At 43.4% G+C, this 18,915-nt stretch overlaps 1 pseudogene; it reads left to right on the forward strand.

The window, feature by feature from the left end:
• Positions 1-15,871: 15,871 nt before the first annotated feature.
• On the forward strand, positions 15,872-17,485 carry LOC138626196 (uncharacterized; annotated as a pseudogene).
• Positions 17,486-18,915: the final 1,430 nt, after the last annotated feature.

Raw genomic sequence — 18,915 nt, forward strand, 5'->3', positions numbered from 1 at the left:
CTGTATGGATTTTTTTTTCTTCTGTGACAGGCTGGCTGACCGAGGTTTTATGCACTAAAGGAGGAAATCTACCTTAAAACAGAATTCTGAAATGCCATTTTCTCTGATCTGAGTCACTGAATATTCACGAACATGAGCAACTTGTACCCAAAGCTAGAAAGGATAAGTATTTAATCTACGATAAGATGAAGAAACCTATTTCCGTTACATTAAGGACAAGCTCTGCCATTGAAGAAAGAAAAACAACTGTTAAATTATGTTCGATCTGCCTCCTCTACGGTGGAAGACATTATATTCCACTTCATCCCTTTAGAGTTTCTCACTGAGTCATCCACTGAATACCACTTGGTGAATCTGTGGTATGTAGGAGGTATGAAGTGATTAATGGCTGAAAATAATGGATGTTTGTGTAGTACTAGGAGGAGGGAAAACAAGGAAAGGGCTCGCGCAGCTGAAACTCAAGTATCAGGTTTTGTTTTGCATCAGACAAACCTTTTTTTTTTTTTTTTGAAGTGGGACTTCTTTTTTAATGCAGTCTATGCTCCCACACTCTCCACTGCTGTCAGATACATCTTTGATTAGTTTTATAATTTCACTTATTAAAAGGAAATTATCAAGAATTCATACATACAGTAAGTGTAGGTTTACTTGTCAAGGGAACTGCTGCTTAGCCTATATAACCACTTGCATAGTTTTTATTCTGTGGCTCTAGAGGAGACTTTTCAAGTCTGATAAAATAACCCTGATGATGTCTGCTTGAGGTTTGAGTTTGAAACTTTAATTTTAAACAGAAACTTTACATTAGAGAAGCAGGATTCGAAAGACAATGGTGATACACTGAGCAGGGATGGTCTGAGAAAAGACGCTACTGATCAGTAAAAGGTAGGACGCAGGGATTTTGTAGTTTGACCCATACTAAGGACTAAAATACAGAGTATACTGACCCGATCTGTGTCACTTGTGACTATTCTTGTTTCAACCTGCCTCTCGTATGTCCTCCAACTTTTGAAGATGACATTTCTCAAGGTATCCTTTAAGGTTGAGGAAATGGCTCAAGACAAATTTAGAAAACAGAGCCTGTGTTAGGTGACATTCAGGGCCGCTGCCCTTTGTTGGGATGACCAGGTGTCCAACTTTATGTGGGACGGCACTGCATTTTTATCCCTCACCCTACGTACCATTGATTGAGACAATGTCCCAACTTTTGATTGGCCCTCGTCTTTGGAAGTCAACACTGCAGGGCAAACGCTCTTCTAAAATCTGGCTTTTTTCCAAAAGCTGTGAAGAAAGCAGAGAGAGCTGTTATCATGGGACTGTGTTTGATGTCAATAATAAATAACTCGTGTTAACCACACTCCCGACCCTACACGTCAGCAGACAGTGGTAGTCAGCTGGCACCTCATAAGACCAGAGAAACGTTAGCTTTCTTTTATGGTTACTGTATTTACTCTGCGTAGCAGTTTGGATATTATAAATGTCTAACCTGTAACCTGCATATCATATTGAGTGTGTTTATTTTCTAAGTTGGATAGACACGTCAAAAGTTAAGATTGCCTCGCAGCCTTTCATGTCCCTCACAAATATCCTGCTTGCCCCCAATTTGGAATCTGGTCACCCTTTGGCCCGTCCACCTGCAAGACAAAAGACCGATGCTTACTAAAATGTTTGCATCAGATATAGTTGATTATTCACTCAAATAAGAATTGAGGATCCACAAGTATCAAAAAGCCAAGATGATTTCAGCCCTGAGACGTATAATGGACTGATTTAAATCAGGCATGTTTTTTGGTTGTTTTAGGCGCAATCTGGGATTTTTGTTTCTTTTTTCTCACCTTGTCAAGGCAAAATTTATTTTCCCAGCAGAATCTTCCTTGCTGCTTGGATGCTTTGCTCCATCACAGATCCAAGTTTAACTGCTGAATATAGTTCTCTGACGAGGGTTTTTCTGACAGAATTCAAAATTATCAGGTCCTAAAGTATCCAATGAAAGTGGCACTGAACAATACAAATACACTTTTAGGTTGTCGCAAAAGTGGCAGCCTAAAAGTAAGCTGAGCTGCACTTGAAGTTGGCTGTGCACGAGCTCATCCCTGCCACACACCGTTCACTTGAAAGGGGAGAATTTAACAGCAGTGAGATCAAACTGCAAAGGTTCACATGTCCAGTCAACTGTTCGGAGTTCATTTTGGGGTTATACTCTTTGCCAGAAGCCAATGTTCCCCTAATATAATAGTTTTTTGGGGAGTTGTGCCATGTTTGATTTAGCTGATGTGTGTTTGAGTTATTTCACTGAGCTCTTGAAAAAGTGATTTCACAGCGCAGACAGCAACTTCAAAGATAAGAAATGTTCGGTATTGCACAGGTCGAGCTGATCTGCCCATTTTTTCCAACTGTGGACCCAAAAAGAAAGAAAAAAAGAAAAAAAATCAGAGCTCATCCTCTTGACACCAACAAGCTGCCAAACCCAACACACGGTGGTCATTATTGAGCTGCTTGCCATTAATCAGGCAAGGGTTAATTTACTGGATCAGGAGAAATAAAGTACTGTACTTTGCTATATTTGATTTAGTGAAGGTGCAGTTGATTTATACTGCCAAGTACTTGAACAAATCAATCAAGTGGGAGTAGTGCTTGCAAGAAAAGATAAATCATATTTAAAACAAATCAGAGAATCCCAAGAGAACAAAGCCTAGTGACTCTTAACAAACGGGTGAATTGTGCCTTTGGAAATTTCTGTAAACATTTTTCAAGAGGATGGAGCATCATTTAGATTACATATTTTGACATATTGCTCTGCAGTCTGCTGGGTTTAAAGAGATTTTTAATGTGTCAGTGCTTTGTCACTTTAAGGAAACTCTAGAGAGTCTGTGAAAAATGAAAAATGAGATTTTCAGTACTGGGTAAAGGAGAAGGTGTCTGTGCCTCTATGCTGACTGCTGTTTGATGACTTGTGTTTGATTTTGTGGATTTGCGGTTAATTGATCATGTCCAACCCTTATAACATTTCCCAAACGTAGAGACACTGTCCTGCTGCCAGCAAACAGATTCCCAAACAGGGCAAATAGTCGCTCTGTGAGTTGATGTGTTCTCAGCTAGACTTCTTTTGGATTAGTCAGATTTACTGAGGATGCACTTTATCAAGACCTTTCCAGTGAAATAATCACCACTTTCATCAAAAAAAGTACTAAAACATGTATTTTATTTGAGTTCAAAACATGGCAAATAAATGTATCTATTTTTATTCTATAGCACAAATGCCAATGCTGATCATCTGTTCCAATGATCTACTTATTCAGTGCATGAACAAAAATAAGTCAAACACCAAAAACTCAAGTACAGGGATGGTTTGGAGGGATTGCACAACTATCCAAAGTGCAAGTGAAAGATGACATCATGAGAGTTATGAGGATGTCAGATTGGGTTTCACTGTTGTGGCACACCTCAAAGTAAGAGTCAAAACCAATCTAGTTTGTAGAGCCGCAGGAAGGATTCACTCCTGGATGTAAAAGAGTCTGTGAAGCATATCTAAAGATGACAATGCAGATTTTCAGGCTACAGCCAGTGGAGCATTTTACGTTATACAGCCAGCAGTTGTTGCTATGGACATATGGGACTATAATATCATATCATATCTGTCGGGTCATTCATGGCTCGTAGTTGTTAATTCGCCATGACAACCCTTTCACAAACTAGCATGTTAATATACTGCTAATTTTCTTTGTAAAGTATGTTTTGCCGCATAATTGCTGTCTGGATTGCATTTTCTGGAAATGACTTTCCTAATCCAAGAAGGGCAACATGTTTCTGCTGTAAAGAAGTTGTAGTTTATGTGGTTGGTCGTATAAAACAACAAGAAATTGCAAAACTGCTCAAAACACTAGTCTCTGTACACAGAAAATAATGTTCTTTAACTGATTACAAAGGGTGAAAGAGTCATCACATACTTTGATGAAAGCAGTGTGTGTGTGTGGGGGGGGGGGTGTAAGGTGCTATGGAATGCTTTGTGTCAATGAGTGTCCTCACACACATCAAACACATCACATCACTGATGAATGAATTAAAAGAGCTCCGTCAACTCCTTTCTTGCGGTCATGTTATTTCTGGTCAAGTTGACATTTCACTTGTCAAAATAACCTCCTAGTCCTGCTGCTTTTGACAGCCCGTCCACGTGTACTGTACGTTTCCTCAAGGAGATATTTGCTATTTAAAATTATTAACTCGACTTTAGATATTTTTTTATTCATTAACGTTTTCAGGCTGTAAGTTTTTGCTTCTAAATGTGTTACGAGAATAGAGACTCAGACAAAAATCAACTGTCCTCCTAATGTAATATGGGTCAATTTATTGCTTTCAGACAGAAACAATAACTACAATGGTTATTGTCAACATGAAAATAGCACATGGGGAAAAGATCATGGTTTGGGTGGAAATTACTCTGATTGTGTCCTGGAAATGAAAAATTAAGCATGAAGGTAAGATACGATTAATATCAAATGATTCTACAGTGCACAGTTGATGTGTAAGGCCAAAGGTTAATATGAATGCATTTGTGGTATTTATGGAGCAAAAATGAAAGTGAAGGTGTCGAGGTCGGGATAGTGGATGGGATACTGCACTGCAAATGTTCAGACGTTATTTTGCATGCAACAACAATATAATATAATGCTTTCTTTTTTAAAACTGTTACAGCAATCTTTTACAAATCTTAACAATGGGAAAATGTAAAAAAAAAAAGACCGTGGCAGGAAGTCATCCTGACAGTTTTTAGATGGGGCTTTGTAAAATCTTCTAATTCCAACTGTCTCTCTTGTGATCGGGTCGTGACATACAGTCTGGGTAGATGTAGACGGTTTAGTGATGATCCACATCCTGTCATCTCTGGGACACCTATATGATGGGATTTTATTCCTCTGACAACACCACCTCTGGGCCTTGAGTCTTTTTCTGGAGCCGATGCCCCGGGCTAACCTGCCCGCGGATAATGGAGTCAGCAGGTTGTTCCTCGTGCTCCGGTCTGACTTGTCAGTGATTCAGGGGTCATTATGGGGAAGTGAGAGCTTGACTTTTACACAGGGACCAGTAGCCCCCCCCTCTTTCCCACACACACACACACACACACACACACACACACACACACACACACACACACACACACACACACACACACACACACACACACACACACACACACACACAGTTCAAACAGTCTGCGGTTTGAACTTAAGACCCCCCCCCGTCTGTCTTTCTGCATCTCTTTCTATTTCCTTTTGCTGTAGTCACTTTCATTTTTACATCCTTCTCCTGGACTGGAATATGTCTTCCTTTTGACCAAGGACAATGGGAGGCACAGTGGGGCTTATTTTAAAGCAGTGTTTCATAATTAATATCCTTCCAAATTCAGTATTTCTGTGTGTGTGTGTGTGTGTGTGTGTGTGTGTGTGTGTGTGTGTGTGTGTGTGTCGCTTCTTTTGTCTACGTTTGCTTTGCTCATGCTTTGTAGACAATAACTTGTTATCTCATGGCCCCTCTATCAAATCCTCACTGTCTCCACCTCTCCATCTCTACTTCACATCCATCCCCACCTTACGGTGTCCCTCGCTCGTCTGTACCCAACATACTCCATCTCAGCTGGGACTTTTCTTTTTTCTGTCTCTTCTGTTCACGAACCGACCTGATCTTCACCCTGCACCTCCAACCCACCCGTCTGTCTTGCAATCCAACACACCGCCTTAACCCAGCCCTCTCCCGGGCCCTAATTAATTTACTGAAATCTCAATCAGCCTTCCACTCCATTACCCTGATCCTGTTTGATTCTCTGTTCTCTATGCTGGGGGGCATTAGGATGATTATGTTCAGGATGGGATCCTTCTCTTCTGGCGTGATGGTGTCGTGCCTTTCCGGTAATATAATGATATTATGATGGCGTACACGCCCCTCGCTCAGGTCAGAACAAATTTAATCATAATACAGAAGTTCTGAGACTTCTGAGTTCAATCAGAGAGAGCTGTGGGTGGGTGATGAGTCTCTGGGGAAGGCAATAAACTCATGTGAAGTTGGTGGGGTGTGTGTGTGTGTGTGTGGGGGGGGGGGGGTTAGGAGACAGGAGCAGGAAGAAGTGGAGAAGATCAAGTGTAAAGAAAGATGGAGAGGAAACAGGGTGGTGAGAGATGCACTGACAAACATGAGACAGATACACAGGCAAACAAAGACAGAGAGAAAGAGTGTGAAAGGCTTCTAGGAAACAAGCTTCATGGGTTATTCATGCACCAGGCATGTTCTCCTACATGCTCTCAACACACTCACATGATGAGCCGAGGGTGAGCTGAGAGAAAGTCAAGACAAATGGAGGAAAGGAACGTTTAAACAAAAGAAAACAAATCAAGAGAAAAGATGAAGTGAGAGGAGATGAAGGCCAGAGGGAAATATGAGAACACAGCAGAGTTTGAAAGAGGAGGCCGTTGTTTGCAGCCATGAAACCAGATCTGCAAGAATCTTTGTCAGCAGATATTAGCATGGTAACACACTAAACTAATATTTAGTAATACTAAGTAAAGCTGAGGTGAATGTAAATGTCATTAGTTATAGGTATTTGCTCATAAGTATGGGCTCAATTATTTTATTCTGAATGAAATATTTTACTAAACACATATTTACAAAATTAAACCTTTAATAAAGGACTTTTCCACGTTAATGTCTGCGACATTTGAGTCGCTGCCAAAGGAGATCACACAATGCAGATTAACCCAATGAACACCAGGGTAGTTTCAAGGTCATTTCACTGCCTTCACTTTTGAGCTCATATCTGGTGCATTATAGGAGTGAACCAGTCATACTATGTTCTGTTATATATGTGCTTAGTGACAGTAAATGCTGTTTTTTATTTTGTTAAACCTTGCACATCTTCTCACAAGAACTCTTGTATAATTGCAATTAGAAGCACATTCATTATTTGTATTTTTAAATATTATTTTTTAGGAGCATTGTATGCCTTATTTGACAGTGATAGTGGAGAGTGACAGGATATGAGAAGTAAGAGAGCTGGTCAATGACATGCAGCCATGGTGGCTAGGACCAGACCGAGGGACTGACACTCAGGGCATGCACCCATGTATAACTGTTGTGTAGGTCTGCAAACACTTTTTTTTTTTAAATGTTGTTTTCATACAACGTGTTATGTAACGTGAGTCCAATGTTGGAGAAACGTTGTCGTACAGAGAAACGACAAGTATCGTTAGAAACAAAAAGTTCTGCTGTTTATTTTGTGATTGGAACTCATTAGTTGTAAAATCAGTGAAGAAATTCAAGATATTATCCTGCAGGTGATTGACCTGTCTGTGTCTTGTAATATGTGAAGTAAACGAAGAAGATTTAAATATGCTTTCCCTCACAAAACACCACAAATTACTAATGATATCCCAGTAATATTAGAGTAAATGTGCAGATAATGTTGGTCAAATAAGTATTGACATCTCCAACTAAACTGCAATAATACTGAAAATGTTCTCTATGTTTTCAGATTTAAAGAGAACAAAGTCATAAGAGAACAAAGTGATACCACTTTTACAAATCATTTGCTTAAATGGTTCATAAAGACCTCCTATTTGTCTCCTACATATTATATCTGAATGCTAAGTTGCAGCTAATGTGATAGCAACAGTTTCTTTCTTTTTTTTTGCATTATAGAGTATTTTTAATTAGTTAGCTCTAATTAATGTCAAAATTCAATTTAGTAATATTTTTTTTAACAAGCTAGTAGTCCAGAGAGATGGACATTCCTTATATAGCCATGAAGTATTTTATGCTTCCACTTGAATGTAACTTTTAATTCAGGTTAGTTAGGACACATCTTGATAATTATAGTTAAGACATAACAGAGGTATCCTGGGAAACACAAATATAAAGCTATAGGTTTCCAATGAAATGCAAAACATAAGACACCGCTAATTTTATTACTCAGCTGTTCTGTGCAGAAATAAAACTTACTATGGGAGGAAAATAAGCATGCAGCATACATTCAGAGTGTAAACAAAGGTGTGCTCAGTTGGCTTGTATGTCTAATAAGAATTAACCCAGGACAAGCTCCTGGTCTAAGTTATTACGCAGGAAAACAAAACATATTAGGTTATTTTTCCCGGATATGTTTAGTACATGAGGATGAACAGATGTGTCACTCAAAGTAAAGACTGCTGACTGTTGAACTTGTGTGCCTCCATCACACCTGATGCAATGTGAATGGAGAGAAGCTGTTTTCATTGGTTCAGAGGAGACTATCCCGAGATGTCTGATGCCCACTGGCTGTGGTTGAAACTGTGGGGCAAAGGTGAAATTGCTGCAGGGTGTGAAATTACTGCTCTAAACTAACATGGTGTGAAGATGCCATCGGCCAGCTGCACCTCCTTCGCTCAACAAGCAAGTAGATTAAAGTAGATACTTTCAGCCAACGTCGCCATGCTTATATGCTTACAATGATAACCTTTTGGAAGTATCTTGCCATAAAGTACTGGATGAATAAAAAACATTACGGCACAATGTGCACTTTATGTCGGGGATCACCCAAGTCAGTAGAATTACTCCCCCCGCCATCCATCCAGTATTGTTGAGACTTTTCTCTCAAAGTCAGATATCAACCTCACTAAACTGGCACTAAAGGGAGAGTCTGGAAACTATAAAAGTCAGAAGGACTAGAGAATAGCCATGTTGCACCTAGAATGAAAATGTAAAACAATTATAAACATGTGTTATCTCATTCTCAACATGAACCCTGGGGATGTCAGGGTCTTAATGACTTAATGACCAACTAGTGTTTGTCCAATGGAAATTTCTCACTGAACAAAATCTGGGTTTTTGCAGTCATCCAAGCTCATAATTTTGCCTGACTGGACTTGAAACTGTGACCCAAGACAAAGATGCACCCATAAAATAAAAATGTGGAGAGTGTCAGTGACAGAAATAGACACTCAGTGAGAAAGACAGCAAAAGGCGGAGACGATGGGATGTCAGAGAGAGACGACGACATGAAGGATAAACATGAGACCTTGTGGAACATTAAATGACGAATCGACAGTATTTATTTTCCTGAGGGCTCAGAGACGAAGGAGGTTTATTTACGTGACCTGTTTACTGTGGGTTATGTGTTCAACCGAACTGAGTCACCACGCTGTTTACAAAGAAGGAGACATTTCTTGTTACTACCGAAACAACATGAATATACATGGGAAAAGAGTCACTGCTTCTTTCTTGTTTGCAAATCATAAAATAATTTTATTTAGCAACAACAGTGTTGGACTTCTTTTGAGGCAGAAATGTTGTCTTTAGAAACCAGCTTCTTGTCATAACTGCCAAAACTGCCAGCCCCTTAATTTGTATTAAATGTACAAGATATCCTGCTGTTTTCTTGTGACTTTACACTTTGTTGATCATTATTTTACTTAATGGCCTTGGTGGCTTATTATTCTGCAAATTATTCTGTAATGTATCCTGTCTGATAAGGTGACCGTTAAATAAACATGCAGGAGAGACTCCAGGAGAGGGGACATTAGGACAAAGAGGGTGAATTTGCAAGTTTGGGAGATTTGGGGTGAGTCAATGTTGGCAGGAGTTGCAATTTTAATGTACTAAAGCTGATGACAACCTGGGAAGAAATACACACCTGGGGCTTCAGTTTAACTTCTCGTACAGTAGCTCAAAACCATACATAAGACCCACACCAACACCCATTCACATCCACTAATTACTTGTGTATTAAAGTAATGGTTGTACTAATTACCCTCACTGAGAAGATCATAAACAGCTACTTGAAAGATTTGACTGATATTACTCCACAGTCTGCACTCAACAGGAAATATTCAACACTGGAGAAGAAAATCTGTGTTTCAAAAAGTGCTTTCACCATCTGTTTCCACTGTTCTCTGACTTATTTCACTTTGAAAAGATGCAACACTGGAGTTTGGCAGTCATTACAAAGGGAGAGGGGGTGATTAGCACAGAAAACTGGAAGAAGCTGGGTTTCATTCAAGTGTTACATCATCTGCAGAGAGATGCAGACAAATCAGCAGTGCTAAGAAGTGGATTGTCACTTGTCACATGCTTGCTAAGTTTGATTTAAAGTATGAACAGATCATGGAAGCTTTTACAATCAGTGGTCTGAAAACTCTGTGTGGTCCTCACTGCTGTTTAATCTCAAACAAGAAAACATCACAGCTCTGGATACCCTGCAGTGATTAACTAATACATGTACTTAGAAGAAAGCAATGCAAAAATGTGCAGCTGTAGCTGAGGGGGACGATATTTGTTTTGCAGATTTTTGATCATCAGCCTTGTTGACGCATTGAAATGTCAAACTAATGATATAATTTGAGGAAATGTTGAAACTTCAAAGATTCTGAATATCTGAATCCAATTTGATTCATGTATTGATCCTACACTTGGTGCAACAACACAAAGGGTAACCTACAAAAGGCATGAAAGAAAAAGTCACCAGAATCATTGGGGAATCATGAATGTCTGCACAAAATGATGCGCCAATACCTCCAGTATATGGTGACATGCTGAGCAAGATTAAATAGTTTTACTTGTTAGGAATGCGAGATGAAAAGTTAATGAATTGCAAAAGGCAGTCGGGTTTGTCCACTGGGCAATGTGAATATATTTATCTAATTTCTTGACAATCCATCCAGTTGTTTTAAAAATACTACTGTATTTCAATCTGGACCAAAGTGGCTGGAGTCTAAATATGGAAATGTCTGACAGCACATCACCATTAATCCTCTGGGGACAACAGAGGTCTGTATAATATTTCATGGCAGTCCATCAGCAGAGGCCTGGAACCTTCACAACAAAATGTAATGCAAACATTGTTTTTACTACAGCAAGAGTCTGTGACGTTCCATTGTGAAATTTAATTAGGCTGTGTCCTGGTATGCATATCATTGGGGCAAACATACATATCCAGTAGACCAGCAAATAAATGATTAGAAATTAAATCACACACACACACACACACACACACACACACACACACACACACACACACACACACACACACACACACACACACACACGAGCTTGAAGAGCAGCTTGTCAACTATGCGTCTCAGGTAATTTAATCAGTTATTCATGAACATCTGCCTTCTTAACTGTGAACCTAAATTTGCGTGATCTTAAGAAATATGCAAAGAGTGAGAAGCTGAACTGGGTGCTCGTGGGAGTTTGACTTCTGAGGCATAGTTATTGAATTTTCCTGCAGTTTTTCAGATGATGGAGGGATGATGAGGGAATCCGATGACTGACAGTCCTGTGGTTTTGAACTGTGTGGCTACTGTTGGTCTAGTCTGAGCAGTGGTTTGTTACTGTGGTTATTACTGGTTTCTCTTGCTGAACCAAAATCAAACCAGTTCTCCTGGTTTCATTTGCTTCTTCTCTCCTGCATTTAAATGACACATGAAAAGACAAATCCACACTCTTGTCTTAAAGCTCTGCACACAGGCATGAGGAACCTTTGACTAATCCAAATAAATAAATAGACTGAAGAGAAAAGACTAGCAATGTGCAAAAACATTGTTCATATATCAGGCTGGGACATAGAAAGGTAAAGGTCTTGATTATTGTGATGAGGTGCAGCTGGTGACTCCGCCCCCGACTCTGGCACACCTGCAGACTGTGACAGCCTGCTGTGTGTGTGTGTGTGTGTGTGTGTGTGTGTGTGTGTGTGTGTGTGTGTGTGTGTGTGTGTGTTTCCTCACAGGTACCTGGTGGGCGGGGTTTAATCAATACAACTGGGAGCACCTGGGCAGTCTCCCAGGAGTATATAAGGACCTGATCTGTCACTCTCTCTCAGCTGTCCATCTGATCCAGATCCAGGGGGAGGAGCTGCTCACGTTACTGCACTTGTTGAATATGTGTTGGTGAAAATGTGTGACACATTACATATGATGCCATGTATGATGACAAAATACTGGATGATGGAAAAGAGCAAAGAGAAAGCCAGAAATATGTGATGAAATGTAGGAATGTTCTTGTAGATTGTGGAAAGAGTGTACTTTTTCTTTCTATTGTTAAAATGAGAAATATTGTTGACATTTTGAAAATAAATGGTCAAACAGACACTAAAATAGAATATCAGCTGAATCCAATCCAATCAGCTTCAAATCGCACTGTATTGCAATTGGATGCAAACTTTTCTCATGTATACATTTTGTGTCAAATTGTGGATGTATTGAGATACATATCAAACCATTTTCAGCTTTATAGTAGAACATAGTTGAGAAAAACAAAGTATGCATTGATTGTAAAATGCCAGAGTTAAGCTGACGTCAATAAGCATTTTCATGGCTGACGACATAGCTGGAAAAGCACAGGTGCAACCGATAAGACTTAAGATAGTAGTTGTCTTCCACTCAGCTGTGTCACTTCCAGGCTCTGTATTGTGCCTGCTGGCTCACTGTCTTCTTGGCACACATAAATTAAACAAATCTGTCATTAATTTCAGTAGTTACATCTGTGCTTTTATTTCAGTGACACATCAAACTGGTTGCTGTGAAAAAAAAAATTATTCTGGAAAGAAACAGAACACAGTAGCTTAGTACAAGTTTTGAATACAGCAACCCTTCAGCCAGAACATAAGTAGGCAGTTTCCAGCAACATCAACAAAATATACTGATATTTCTAATGTTGCATGTCCTTCTTACTCCTTTGTTACTGCTGATATTCGAATAGATCATGTATCAAGTCTCTTCATTAAACTATTTTGATTCATTTTCTGACAGATGGAGGAAAAACAAAGAAAACTATACTTAATATGGATTTTTACAAGACTGTCCATACAGTACATGAGAGTTGTATGCAGTTACTGGTTATTTTCAGATACTGAGGGACATACTTTTAGCAGTTATATTGACTATAACTAGTGACATGTTTTTCTCCTGAGTGTTGTGAACCCACAGTCTAAGTAAAATGGCTTTTTGCCACTGAACCCTGCAGCAACAGGGGGGTTCATCTTTTTAACCACTTTAACGTCTTGATGAATCTCACAACGTTCCCCCCAGAGAGCCTCTCCTAACAGCTTCATCACATTAGGCCGGTAAACACCAGCGATCTCTTCAGCACAAAGCAATCTGATGGAGTGGAAATAATGCACATGGAGGCTCGATCCTGTGCAGTAGTTCTTGACTCAAGCAGTGGTCAGGTTAACTATGGATCTGTTTTGTTTAATTCATATTTATTTGGATTGAACAAAAAATTAACATAAGTAATAACTGCAACTAGTTGTCATAGTTACTTAACAATCCTAGTCCTGCGGTGTTGGCCTCCTTTCACAACAATTTATTTCCTGCATATTCCGATATATTGTGTTGTGTCATTGCCAAGAACTTGAATTAACTGTCACAGAAGTCATTTGTGGAGGTTGTGGAGTTGCGGAGGTCAGAATACAGCAGGATCTGGCAGGAGTCCTGGTCTGAGGTCAGCCGGCTGCACATCACGGACAGCTCGAAAAAACAGGAACTTTCATATTTGACCTGTTGTCTGCAGTCCTCCTCCACTGAATTGGAGATAAAGTTTAGCTGAATTTCAGGAGCAGGACCACACCTCAACCACTCCCCCACTTCCGGCCAAACTCCTATAAATATCCACCCACTCTAAACCTCGGCCTGTTCACATTTTCTGCATCCGGAACCAGACACCACGCAGGAAAAACAAAAAATGATCTTACCTTGGCCCAAGCATGGATATACTGTTCCTCAGCCCGTCTGACGACGACGACGACGACAATTGTCTTGCCTCCCCAGAGGCCACCCATACAGCTGCCCTCTCCAAAAACCCCGGGGATACCCACGAGACGCCGCCAACCGCCCCCGGGAACACCCAGGCAGCACATCGGAGCCAAACCCGCCGATCTCCAACAAGCCGACCAGCTGCATCCACCAGAATCCCTCTCTCCGCTCAATCCTTCTGTACGAAGGTTCCGATCCGCGGCCGTCCTCCAATAACTCATTCACCGGTAACAGAGGGAGACCTGCCACCCCCAAACGTAGTCAACAGCAACGTAAGTCTCCCTCTCTCTCTTCCTCCGCTCGCTCCAGGCCCAGCGCTCGGGAACGAGCCTCCGACAACTCCGGCCCAGCGCGCCGCGCTCAAAGCCGCCGCCGCCACCGCTCCCTCGGTCCAGCCAGGTCCCCCGTCGAAGACGCTCCGGCCAAGATCTCCGACTGGACCGTAGCACGTCTGTTAAAAGCGTTAAAAGAGAAGGGGATACCTCACCACCGCTCCGACAACAAAGCGAGACTGTTCCAACTCCTCACAACTTTCCAAAAGTCACGTCAGGCAAAAAACACAGACGTACCTCCATCCAAAACACACCGGCGTAACGTCAACAACAGTGACGTCACCACGCACCTCCAAGCCCCGCCCTCCCACCCACAAAGTTCCGGGTTGCCAGGTCGGCAGCACGTCACCTCCCATCCCCCTCCACCTCCCCAGGCAAACTCACCTTTGCACAGCGGCACCGGGATGAAAAATCTCTTTTCCTCTCTTCAATTTCCACAGCACTCCATCCTACCTTCTGGCTGGATTCATCAGTCTGTACTACTGCTGTTCTTCAACACCCCCTTTTTTCTGCCCTCTACCCCGGCACCGGGTTGCCAGGTCTTCTTTCCTCTTTCCCCCTCTCTCATCCATCCACAGCGCCCATCATCACCACCGGACGGCCAACTTACAACCCTTCTGCACCCTTTCCCCAGGCACCTCCAGTGACCTTCCCCAGCACATCGAGGGCCGTAGTTTACCCTCCTACCATGCAGATTCCTGGCACCGGGATGCCAGTCCCTACTTCTTCTTCCCCTACCCTCCAACCATCCCAGGCTCTCTTTTCTGGCTCAGCACCGCCCCCTCCTTTCCTCCCTATTCCCCCAGCCCAGCAGTCCCACGGCCACACTACTGGCACCGAGATGCCAGCCCCCCTCTTCCCTTTTCCCCCGCTCCAACCACACACCCAGCACTTCTCCTTGGCGTCAGCGATTCCTCCACCCAACATACCTACCAAAAAACCTTCTCCCGTCTCTGCGAACCTCCGCCAGCAGATAATCTCAGGTAAATATGTTGACTTGGCACAACTCATCCTCCCTCCCCTGCACCAACACGCTGCACCCAGGGTGATCGATAGCCACGAGAGCCTCATCATCATGCGTACCTCAGCGCCAGCTCGCTCCAAAGAGCTCACCCCGCTCGAGTTCGCGTACGCCTTCTCCCTGTATAGAGATGTCCTCTGCACCCCCTCCTCAGGTAGGAGGACAGCGTTAGATAACTACCTTTTCATAATCCTCGACCTCGCTCTCCGCTTTGGCGGAGCAGGCTTTTACCAATACCACATCCAATTCGCTTCAGAAGCCACAGCCTCCAGTTCAACCAGGCCACTTACTGGGGTACCCTCGACCAAGAACTCTACTGCCGCATTTTTGCCGCCCGTCCAGCCCTCCCCTGCAAATCATGTGGCGCTCTTTCCCATCCCGCCCCTGCATGCACCATCCCCATCCAACCACGTCCCCAAAGCCAACCTCACCCGCCAACTACCGCTCCTTCCAAATACCTAACTCCCAAATTTGCAGCGCCCAGCATCAGCATGCCCCTGCCCTACGGCTCGGATAGGAAAGGCATTCCAATAATGCTCCAAGGGGGTAAAACGATATGCAATAATTTTAACGAGGCCAGATGCAACTGGTTGAACTGGAGGATACGGGCTGTGGCTTCTGAAGCGAATTGGAATGGCCGCCACTGCAGAAGGAGCAGGTACCTCCATACCTGACATACCTGCTCCTTCTGCAGTGGCGGCCATTCCCGCTCAGCATGCCCCCATAATCCAACAAAACCATGACTACCCATGTCCACATCAACCCCCATAAATGTCCAAGCTTTAAAGAAAGTCCTCAAAAACCATCCAGATCCATGCTCCGTCAGTTTCCTAATTTCGGGTCTCCTCGACGGCTCCCATCCGGGGACCATCTTCATTCCCTCAGTCCCCTTCCAGTGCAAAAACCTCCAGTCTGCCCTGAGGGACCCTGACACAGTTGACTCCTTGCTAGCCACAGAGTTAAAAGAGGGTTTCATGATCGGCCCATTTACACAATCACCATTCCCAAATTTCAGAATCAGCCCGGTAGGCATAGCAACCAGGAAATACTCAGGTAAAAAACACTTAATCATTGACCTCTCGGCCCCTCATGGCAGCCAAATTCTGAGCATAAATAGCTTAATCCCAAACGAAAATTTCTCCTGAAATATGCCACCATAAACCACGCCATTTCCCTCACCAAACTTGCCGGCAGAGGTGCCTGGCTTTCTAAAACAGACATAACAAATGCCTTCAAAATCCTCCCCATCCATCTGGACTTCTGGTGGCTCTTCGGCGTCCACTGGAAGGACACCTACTACTTTGCCGTGAGACTCACTTTCGGCTGCAAGAGCAGCCCTAAATTATTCGACACACTATCAGAGGCCTTGTGTTGGATTCTCTCCAACAACCACAAAATTCCTCACCTGGTCCACCTCCTCGACGACTTCCTAGTTATAACCCCCCCTTCATCACCTCCAGCCCACGGTCTCTTGACCATGAAATCAGTCTTCGCTCAGCTTGGCGTCCCTCTCTCTGAAGAGGAAACAGAAGGTCCTTCACACATCTTGGAGTTTCTCGGGATTGCTCTCGACACCGTCCGGTTCCAAGCTTCTTTGCCCGCGGAGAAACTCCACCGCATCATTCTCCTCCTACAAAACTTTCTTCTTACTCCCTCTTGCACCAAACGACAACTGCTCTCCATTTTGGGACATCTGAACTTTGCCCTGCGCATCATCCCCCAGGGCCGCTCCTTTATTTCGCACTTGCTCTCCCTCGCATCATCCACATCCTCACTTATCGATCCAGTCTCCGTGGATACCCCCTCCAGAACAGACATGCAGATGTGGCTGCACCTCCTCTTCAACTAGAACGGTGTCACCTTCTTTTATGACGACCAACTTTCCAACCGAGAAGACATTCAGCTCTATACTGACGCTGGTCCTTCCGCCGGTTTTGGGGGCCATTATGGCAGATGATGGTTTTCAGCTGAATGGCCCATCGAGTTCCGCAACTTCCTCCAAGGCTCCCTCCGATCATCTTCAGCAGTCCACGAAATATATCCGGTCGTCATCGCCGCTCTCCTCTGGGGGCACGAGTGGCCAAAAAGGTCTATACTCATCCATTCTGATAATATCGCCGTAGTCAACATCATTAACAAAGGCAGAACAAACTCTCCCACGATCTTGCCCTTCATACGCCGACTCACGTGGCTGTCGGTCACTCATCAATTTATTCTCTGAGCTAAACATGTTCCTGGCCACCATAACTCCATCGCTGACTCTTTGTCTCGCTTCTCCTCCCAGATCTTCAGAACCTTAGCTCCAGACACGGAGGAGAATCCAACCTGTCCCACCATTTTCGGACATGACATTCCTCATCTGAAACGAACCATCGCTGAACTCATCTCTTTTTCTCAACAACCATCATCATCATCAGCTTAGCCCCCAGGACTCTTTCTACTTACCGGACGGCCTGGAACTCTTTCCGCTCCTTCCACGCCACGTTTAACCTTCCGTTTCCTTCCTTCGACGTGGCCTCCGTATGCAGCTTCATCTCCCATGTCCACTCGATTCTTCACATCAAGATACCCACCATTAAGGTTTACCTTAGCGGTATCAACTTCTTTGCAAAATTACTCACTCCCCCTGCTCCCCTGCAACGCTCTCCCAGTCGTCTTTACTTATTAAAGGCCTTCAGCGCCAAACACCTACACCGACTCCTCGCTGTCTCCCGCTAACCACTGATCTTATTTCTCGCTGCATTGCCACCCTTCGTTCTAACCACTTTTCCGCCCACATGGCGCGCACTCTGGAATCCATGTTTCTACTTGCTTTCTTCGGTTTCTTGCGATGCTCAGAATTTGCTTCTTCTTCAGCCAAGTTTAACCCTAGTCTCCACCCTTGCGTATCCGACCTCTATCCCATCTCTAAAGACTGCTTAGGCTATTCGCTCAAACGGAGCAAAACAAACCAGGTCAGCAACCCAGTTCCCATATTTTACTTTAAGCTAAATTCATATCTGAGCCCCTATGAACCCCTCATGCACTATCTTCAGCTCAGGAAAACGCAGCAAACTTCTTCCCCTGAACCGCTGTTCATCACTGAAACAGGCCAAGTTGCCAATCGGTCCTGGTTCCTTTTACAGTTCAGAGCAGTTCTAATCGCCTCGGGGATTAATCCCGCCTCCTTCTCCGGCCACTCCTTCTGCATAGGGACAGCCACCGCCGCATCAAGCAGAGGAATCCCAGACCACCTCATCAAGGTCACGGGCCGCTGGTCTTCCCAAGCCTACCAACTTTACACCCGCCACGGCTTCAACGACCTGCGCAAAGGGCAGGCAGCCTTACTTTATTAGGATGGCTTCTTTTGGGGATCTGCAAGGCCCGGGAGCCGTAGTGGATCCTCGACTAAGCCTTCCCCAAACCGCAAAACTCTCACCCCGGCTTAATCTCCCCCAATCAATGAAGGTTCGCCCCCAGCCGAGGCGGGGTCCTAGCTAGTGAAATGAAATTCAAGAATGAATTGTGTAAATAAATGGTTGAAGTGTTCAGAGCTAACGGTGTTTAATCTATACAGTATTTCTGGACTCTTAGACACCATTGTGAGTCATTCCAATGACTCTCTGTTGCTCATTTTCCTGTCTTTCAAGAAATGAGGCAAATCTGATAGTAAAACCGTGGTGGGGAGGTGATAATCATCAGCACTTCCTGTTGCCAGCCAACATTACCTGGCTCTGCTGGCTATCAACCACCCACTTTGAGGGTTGGAGCAGGTAACATTCCTATGGTGACAGGAATGTGTCCAGTTGGTGGG

This window comes from Brachyistius frenatus, unplaced genomic scaffold, assembly GCF_029030835.1.
Source record: "Brachyistius frenatus isolate BFR_SWC_R1_liver_20210118 unplaced genomic scaffold, ASM2903083v1 Contig_71, whole genome shotgun sequence".
Classification (NCBI taxonomy): Eukaryota; Metazoa; Chordata; class Actinopteri; family Embiotocidae; genus Brachyistius; species Brachyistius frenatus.